This window comes from Scylla paramamosain, chromosome 31 (assembly GCF_035594125.1).
Source record: "Scylla paramamosain isolate STU-SP2022 chromosome 31, ASM3559412v1, whole genome shotgun sequence".
In the NCBI taxonomy this organism is placed as follows: Eukaryota; Metazoa; Arthropoda; class Malacostraca; order Decapoda; family Portunidae; genus Scylla; species Scylla paramamosain.
The window spans coordinates 17,698,965-17,706,499 of record NC_087181.1 but is presented as its reverse complement, the minus strand read 5'-3'; the positions used below and the strand labels follow the sequence as shown (position 1 = coordinate 17,706,499).

Here is a 7,535-nt window from a genome sequence, read left to right as displayed (position 1 = left end):
AGTCCAGACTCTCCCAGGACGAGTGCCACCCCAGACTTTCCCAGGAGTAATTGGAGTAGGCACCAAGCCCTTGATCTCCCCGCCCCGCCCAGGCTTCACAGGCTCCACGAGGCCCTTCCAACGCCCAGGACAATATTCCTTCACCCGCAGTGAGTATAACGCAACGCTCACTTTAAGATACCATTACTATTGTTTTTATCATTATTATTGGTTATAGTAGTAGTAGTAGTAGTAGTAGTAGTAATAGTAATAGTAGTAGTAGTAGTAGTAGTAGTAGTAGTAGTAGTAGTAGTAGTAGTAGTAGTAGTAGTAACAGTAGTAGTAGTAGTAGTAGTAGTAGTAGTAGTAGTAGTAGTAGTAGTAGTAGTAGTAGTAGTAGTAGTAGTACTACTACTAGTAGTAGTAGTAGTAGTAGTCAAAAGAATCAGAAGAAGAAAAAGAAGTAATAGTAGTAGTAGTAGTAGTAGTAGTAGTGGTAGTAGTAGTAGTAGTAGTAGTAGTAGTAGTAGTAGTAGTAGTAGTAAAAGAATCAGAAGAAGAAGAAGAAGAAGAAGAAGAAGAAGAAGAAGAAGAAGAAGAAGAAGAAGAAGAAGAAGAAGAAGAAGAAGCACTAGTAGTAGAAGCAGTAGGAGCAGCGTCGGTAGATAACCAATAAAATTTTGATAAGGTTTGCTCAATACCTGATCCTTCGCTTTCCAGGCAACTGCTGGGCACGATGCCCGGGGAACCCCAACGGTGACTCCTTGTGCTGCAGGCAATACGGTGCTTGTTGCAGCACTTCCTATCCAGTACCCTACAAAGGCTAGAGTGGAATCAACACCCTCCTTACAAGGACTGAATTCTGGGTAATGATGAATTTTGTACAAGCGTTACGGGATTGTGTTTTTTTTCTTTATGCAATCCGTCAGTTATTATTTTGTCATAGGAATATAATTTACGCTATTTTTTATTTATTTATTTATTTATTTTTTTTTTTTTTGTATTTATTTGTACACGCTAATGAATACTTCGTTGTTTTAAAAGTAAATACTAATTATTAACACTTTATCTGCTACAGTTGCATCTTGTTAACATTAAGAGCATGGTAACGGAATTGCTTGCATGGACACACGAAAAAGGAGAGAATAGAAAACTAATGCCTTTTTTATATGCTACATTATTTAAGGAATTTTAGTACAGAAATATGTGCTTAAAAATTATCCGATGTTTATGGGGAAAAAAGTCAAAGAGTGAAGGAGTTATTTTTTACCTCACACAGGCCTTTCTGATGACAACTGACCGCAGCCGACCACCTTCACCCGGGATCTCCACCCCTTCACCGAGTACAGCCCGGACAACCAACACTCTCTCAGCCTCTCTTGTTAGCTTCTTCTCCACGCTTTGATTACTGTGCAGGTGTCATGTTTCCTGTCACTTGAGCACCTGGTGATCTAACGCTGCTGTTACTGTTGTGCTTGTGTCCTGTACGTGAGCTGAGAGTCGGTAGTGTTTTCATTGAGTCTTAAATGTATCCTTGCATAAAGTTATAAAAAGTATGTGTTTGGTGTTTTTCTTTTCCATGTTAGATCGTGATTTATTCTTGCTGCGCTGGAAATCTCAGGTGCTACAATATTTGAGAGAGAGAGAGAGAGAGAGAGAGAGAGAGAGAGAGAGAGAGAGAGAGAGAGAGAGAGAGAGAGAGAGAGAGAGAGAGAGAGAGAGCTCATATCAGTAGTATATTTGTTACGAGGTGCCTAAGAAATGTTGTTGTCTCATCTAACTCACACACACACACACACACACACACACACACACACATACACACACACACACACACACACACACATTCAGGTAGCGTGGGGGCATAAAAAGCACCTTGACCTCTTCCTCTCGCCCCAGTACAAGCGTCATCACAACTTGTAACAAAAGAAAAAGAACCACAGCTGCAGACGATGTTTAGCGCAAGAGAAATGAACCAGAAGTGAGTTGAAAAGTTCCGCTCGACACGTGCCCACAAAGAAACCCTGGTGAAACAAACCTGAAGTGTTGTTCTTTCGTTTTATAAATAAACACAGTGTAATCACATCGTAGTGTCTGTTTACTCCTGTGACGGTTTTTCCCACCAGTCGTCGGAATCACGGCGGAAGATGATGATGATGATGATGATGATGATGAGGAGGAGGAGGAGGAGGAGGGGGGGAGGAGGAGGAGGAGGAGGAAGAGGGGGAGGGGGAAGGGAAGAAGGAGAGGAGGACTAAAGAATATTACAATGGATAGCCATACAGCAACAACCTTTACGTTCTTTGAAACCTGTTTGGTAACTACTAACTTGCTATATGTATACACATGACAGGAGAGGGCAAGATGATGATGATGATGATGATGATGATGATGATGAGGAGGAGGAGGAGGAGGAGGAGGAGGAGGAGGAGGAGGAGGAAGAAGAAGAGGAGGAGGAGGATTTCAATACAATTTGGGGGAAAGTAAGATGCCAGCATGAGGAGCCATCTGTTGTACGAGTATTTTGAGGCGAATTTGATAGATAAGTTAATGGATCACGTTTTACTTCTTCAAGCTCTTTCAAATTTCTTTGCGACGAAAAATATCTTACTGTTATGGTGGTATGCTTTTTTATTTTTTTCGAGCTCTGCAAAAACAAAAAATATATACATATGAATAGATTATTCCAAGCTAAGGAACTATTTAAGGGCGTAAAATGTTGTAGGTACGATGGTAAAGTCTATTTAGCAATGAAGTGTTCAATCTTTTTACTGTTACAGGCGTCCTCCATTAACCTTGTGTATGTGCAGACAGAAGAGACAAAAGAGAGAAGAGAAGGCTAATTCTTCGTCTTTTTCTAGCCTATTAAGATGTTTATGAGAGTTTAGTCCCCAAAAAAATAAATAAAAGTCCCTAAAAATGTTGCTGGTAACTAAAGGAAAGCCTGTGTAGCAGAGAGAGGCTTAAGACGAGATGCAGTAAGCCTAATAAGTCATGCTCTATTCCACAAAAACCTTTAAAAAAATCGTAACCTAATTTTTCTTATCTGTCCGCGATTCTTAGTATGAAGCAGTTCACGGATACATATTAATCTGCATTCGATTTACAGAAAGACGATTGAGTTGATTTTGTGACATCACTTCTTGGGCCAACTGAAGACTCCCCAGTGTAGCACACCGCGGCGTCCCTCACGGTGCGGACTTCCCGTTCACTCACGTACCCATAGACCAATACATAACACTACCTCGGAAATAAGCCTACCAGCCATCACATCCGCCCTCCATGCCTACATAAGGCCCTGCGGTAGACGGCCCGCACCACAGAACGCCTGAGATTTTCACCAGCATCATGCGGATCCTGTTGCTCCTTGTCTCCTTGGCTGCCCTCGGCCACGGCGCGGTACCAGTTCACAACTCTACCAGGAAAGGTCCCTGTCCAGACCCTGCCGGCAAAAACTCCCAGTTCACACACTGCCTGGACATGTCCCTGTCCAGACCCTGCCCGGAAAGGTCCCAGTTCACACCCTGCCCGGAAAGCTACCTGTCCAAACCCTGCCTGGACATGTGCCTGTCCAGACCCTGCCCGGAAAGCTTCCTGTCCAGACCCTGCCAGGAAAGCTCCCTGTTCATTCCCTGCAAACCGGGCCGCACGTGTCCCTGTCCCGCCCTTACTCCGGATATAGCTACGGCTCCAGAAGTAAGTACAAAGTAACGCAGAGTTCTTGAGCCGATCTTCCTCATCCTGTCTACAGAATACTGAAGCATTTTTAGAGTCAGAATCTGTGGTCCAGTAACCTTCCACACTCGTGCTGCATTCAGCGTTCTCCTTCAGACGTAATTTCACTTGTATTGCGATAACTTCTTACTTGTCACGGCTTGCAAAGACTGTCATCAGACAACCCTCGGAAGGTTTATGGACCTGATATGTTCCTTCTATTGTTCTCCGTAATTGTGCTTTAAGTTCTCAGCTTGCTTAGCCAGACTCTTTCAACACTGTCCGACAACATCTCCCTTTCCTTCTTGCTGAAAGTTTGGCAACATTCAGCTTGTTACTAAAACGCGTGACCGCTCTAAACCCTTCAAACTACAGTCACATTTTTTTTATTTCTTGTCTTCTTAAAGACCATACCACACCACACCACATGACACCATCTGGGCGTGTTTCTTTTTGCGAGTTTAAAAATGAAATGTTGTACATAAAAATAAGGAGAAAAACGGACATTTTTTCCCGCCCTCCTCCCTGCCTGTACATCAATATTTAGTAAAACCTCTGTGCTTTTCCAGATTCAGACGTAAGAAAAAGCCAGAATTAACCACGAAAATAGGCAAATAATCCCCAAAAATGAGAATGATCACACCTGTGTCTACTGGGAATTGTTACGATGATAAGACCGGCTGCCTCTCACGGCAACAGTCACAGGAGTATGGGAAACATGAAAAGCACTTGTATTTATGTGTGTGTGTGTGTGTGTGTGTGTGTGTGTGTGTGTGTGTGTGTGTGTGTGTGTGTGTGTGTGACACGTCTCCACCCATCTTTATTTATTTATTATTTTATATGGGCACCACTGGGTGTGATGCCAGGTGCCCCTGCCTTGCCGCTGTCTGCTGTGACGTGCAAGCAACCTTTGTGGTAAGGGTTGTGGTGTGGTGGTGTGGTGTGGCGTTATGTGGTATGGTGTTGTGTGGTATGATATGGTGTGTGGTGGTGGTGGTGTGGTGTGCTTGTGTATGGTGATATCTGGTGGTGGTGTGGTGTTATGTGGTGTGGTATGGTGTGGTGGTGTGATGTGGTGTGGTGTGGTGTGGTGGTGTGATGTTAATACTACACTCCCACAACTTTTACTGCCCTGTGTGTGTGTGTGTGTGTGTGTGTGTGTGTGTGTGTGTGTGTTTTACTTTGTTGTTTAATTTACCTTGTATGTAAGTTGTTTTTTTTTACCTGTGTGTGTATGTGTGTGTGTGTGTGTGTGTGTGTGTGTGTGTGTGTGTGTGTGTGTGTGTGTGTGTGTATACCGTCCTGAATGTGCAGATTAAAAGAGAGAAAGAGAGAGAGAGAGAGAGAGAGAGAGAGAGAGAGAGAGAGAGAGAGAGAGAGAGAGAGAGAGAGAGAGAGAGACGGACAGGAAGGCAGAATCAGGTGAAGATAGGGGAGCTACTTGTAAAATCGCTCTTGGTCTTGCATCGTTTAATATCTTTGTCGTTTTCATTCTCATTGCATTTGTCTGAGAGTCTTTAGAATTCTCTCTCTCTCTCTCTCTCTCTCTCTCTCTCTCTCTCTCTCTCTCTCTCTCTCTCTCTCTCTCTCTCTCTCTCTCTCTCTCTCTCTAATAGTAGCGAATGCGACATATTAATGAATTTCACTTGTTCAAGATGTGTTCGTTTATTTACTGAATACAGTATATTGTTTCTCATGTTTTTTTCTTCTTATATATATATATATATATATATATATATATATATATATATATATATATATATATATATATATATATATATATATATATATATATATATATATATTCTTACCCCAAAAGAAAAAAACAAAGAAAATATTGTACATTCATTTCCGAGTTAAAAAAAAAAAAAGTTATACATTCTTTTTGAAAATACCGTACAAAACCAAAAGACAGCAGCGGCAGCGGCAGCAGCAGCATTAATAGTAGCAGCAGTAGCAGTAGTAGCATCAGTAGTGGCAGTAATAGCTGAAACAGTAAATTTACTAATTAATCTAAACCCACGAAGAAGTCCCTTTCATCCCGTCACTTCCTTTACAGCAAGCTGCCGGAGGAGGTGCCCCGCCTCTGCCTCTCTTCAGGCAATCTGCTGCAGGCGCTGGGGCTCTTGCTGCTACAGGACACCCTACAGTGGCTAATCAACGCCTTCCTGTACCAATGATGACCATCGCTTTGGACTGAATTCTGGATACGAAGCAAACACATCACCTGTGAAGATGGAGGGAGTGTTGTGTTGGGTGGAGAGAAGCCTTCTGCTGTACTGTCCTGTTTAGTAGTTAATTAAGAATAGTTCTTTAACAGCCACGCAGATACGCAAAGCTTTTTTTTTCCAGTGTAATGCTGTAAACTTGTAAGCATCGTGGATTTAAAATGTTTTCCTTGTATTTCTACGTTAGTTTCGTAGACTTTTTTTTTCTTTAGTTTTAAAAAGGTCAGGTTTACGAATTTTTCTTTGTGTCTTTTCCACTTTTAAACTTCTTACATTGTTGGCATTCTATTAGGTAAGCCTGTCTCTTACTTTGATCCTTAACCTTAACTCCAGGTGGCTGACTCGTAACCATATCCTTGTGAAATAAATTATAGCGCAGTGATCGTTTATTATTCCCCTTCACACTCACACACACACACACACACGCGCGCGCGCGCGCGCGTACCTCATACCAGTAATGCTCCTGTTACAAAATGCCTCAAAAAATATCCTTGCCTAGCCCTACACGTGGTCAGATGACGAGGGGTCATAAAAGCACCAGGGCACCTTCCTCCCGTCCCGGTACAAGCACCATGGCAACTGTACAATATACACAAGGCCCTGCAGCAGACGACCTGCGACACTGAACGCCTGAGATCTTCACCAGCATCATGCGGATCCTGTTGCTCCTTGTTCCCTTGACCGCCCTCGGCCACGCTGAGCCAGGCGCGGTGCAGCCCCAGGAACACAAGCTGCTAGTTCACACTCTGCTAGCACAACCCTGATCCCACACAGTAATCCCATAATAGGTTCGGGCTCCAGAATTAAGTACAAAGTGACGCTGCCTTCTTAAGTTAAATTTCCTCATCCAGTCTGCAGAACACTCGTATTGAAACATTTACAGCTTCACTCGGTCTCAAGATATATTTGTTTATACATGGTGTAACACGAGTTTCTGCAGATATTGCCAGAGGTGAAGGTACAGGTTAATCTAAGTAAAAAATGTTCTATGCACATATGCATTTTGAGGTGTTGCCCAGCCGTCGTGAGGGATTGAGGTGTTGCCCAGCCGTCGTGTGAGATGCGAGTATGGCCTGGCGACAGATACAACAACCGGGCCGGGGTGGTATCCAGTGTGGAGAGGCACCATGTGTACACACTCCACATTGCTTTAAGGTATGCGATAATTATCTTCCATAAAGCTGGATGAAGCGTTATATAGGGAGGAGCCTTCTGCTTTGCTATTCTATTCAGTACTTAGTAGTTGCTAAACAATTATACAAGTCGATTAAGTTTTGTTGCTGTTTCATTGTTCTGTGTAATTCTGTGTAACCCTGTGTAATCTGTGTAACCTTGTGTAATCCTGTGTAACCCTGTGTAATCTGTGTAACCTTGTGTAATCCTGTGTAACCCTGTGTAATCCTGTGTAACCCTGTGTAATCAAGTGTAACCCCGTGTGATCTTGTGTAACCCTGTATAACCCTGTGTAACCCCATGTAATCCTGTGTAATCTCCTGTGTAACCTCGTGTAACACTGTATAATCCTGTAAACATAATCTATTCATCTTTTCGTGCATCACTAAGTCAATTCCTTGTTTTCTTTCTTTTTTTTATTAATGAATTCAGACTAGTTCA

At 42.7% G+C, this 7,535-nt stretch overlaps 1 long non-coding RNA gene across 1 annotated transcript; it reads left to right on the top strand.

Moving 5' to 3' along the window:
- Positions 1-3,288: 3,288 nt before the first annotated feature.
- LOC135088769 (uncharacterized) lies at positions 3,289-6,301 on the top strand. The gene is made up of 2 exons (XR_010261111.1): positions 3,289-3,675; positions 5,753-6,301. It is a non-coding gene; the product is annotated as an uncharacterized LOC135088769 (long non-coding RNA).
- The last annotated feature ends 1,234 nt before the right edge of the window (positions 6,302-7,535 follow it).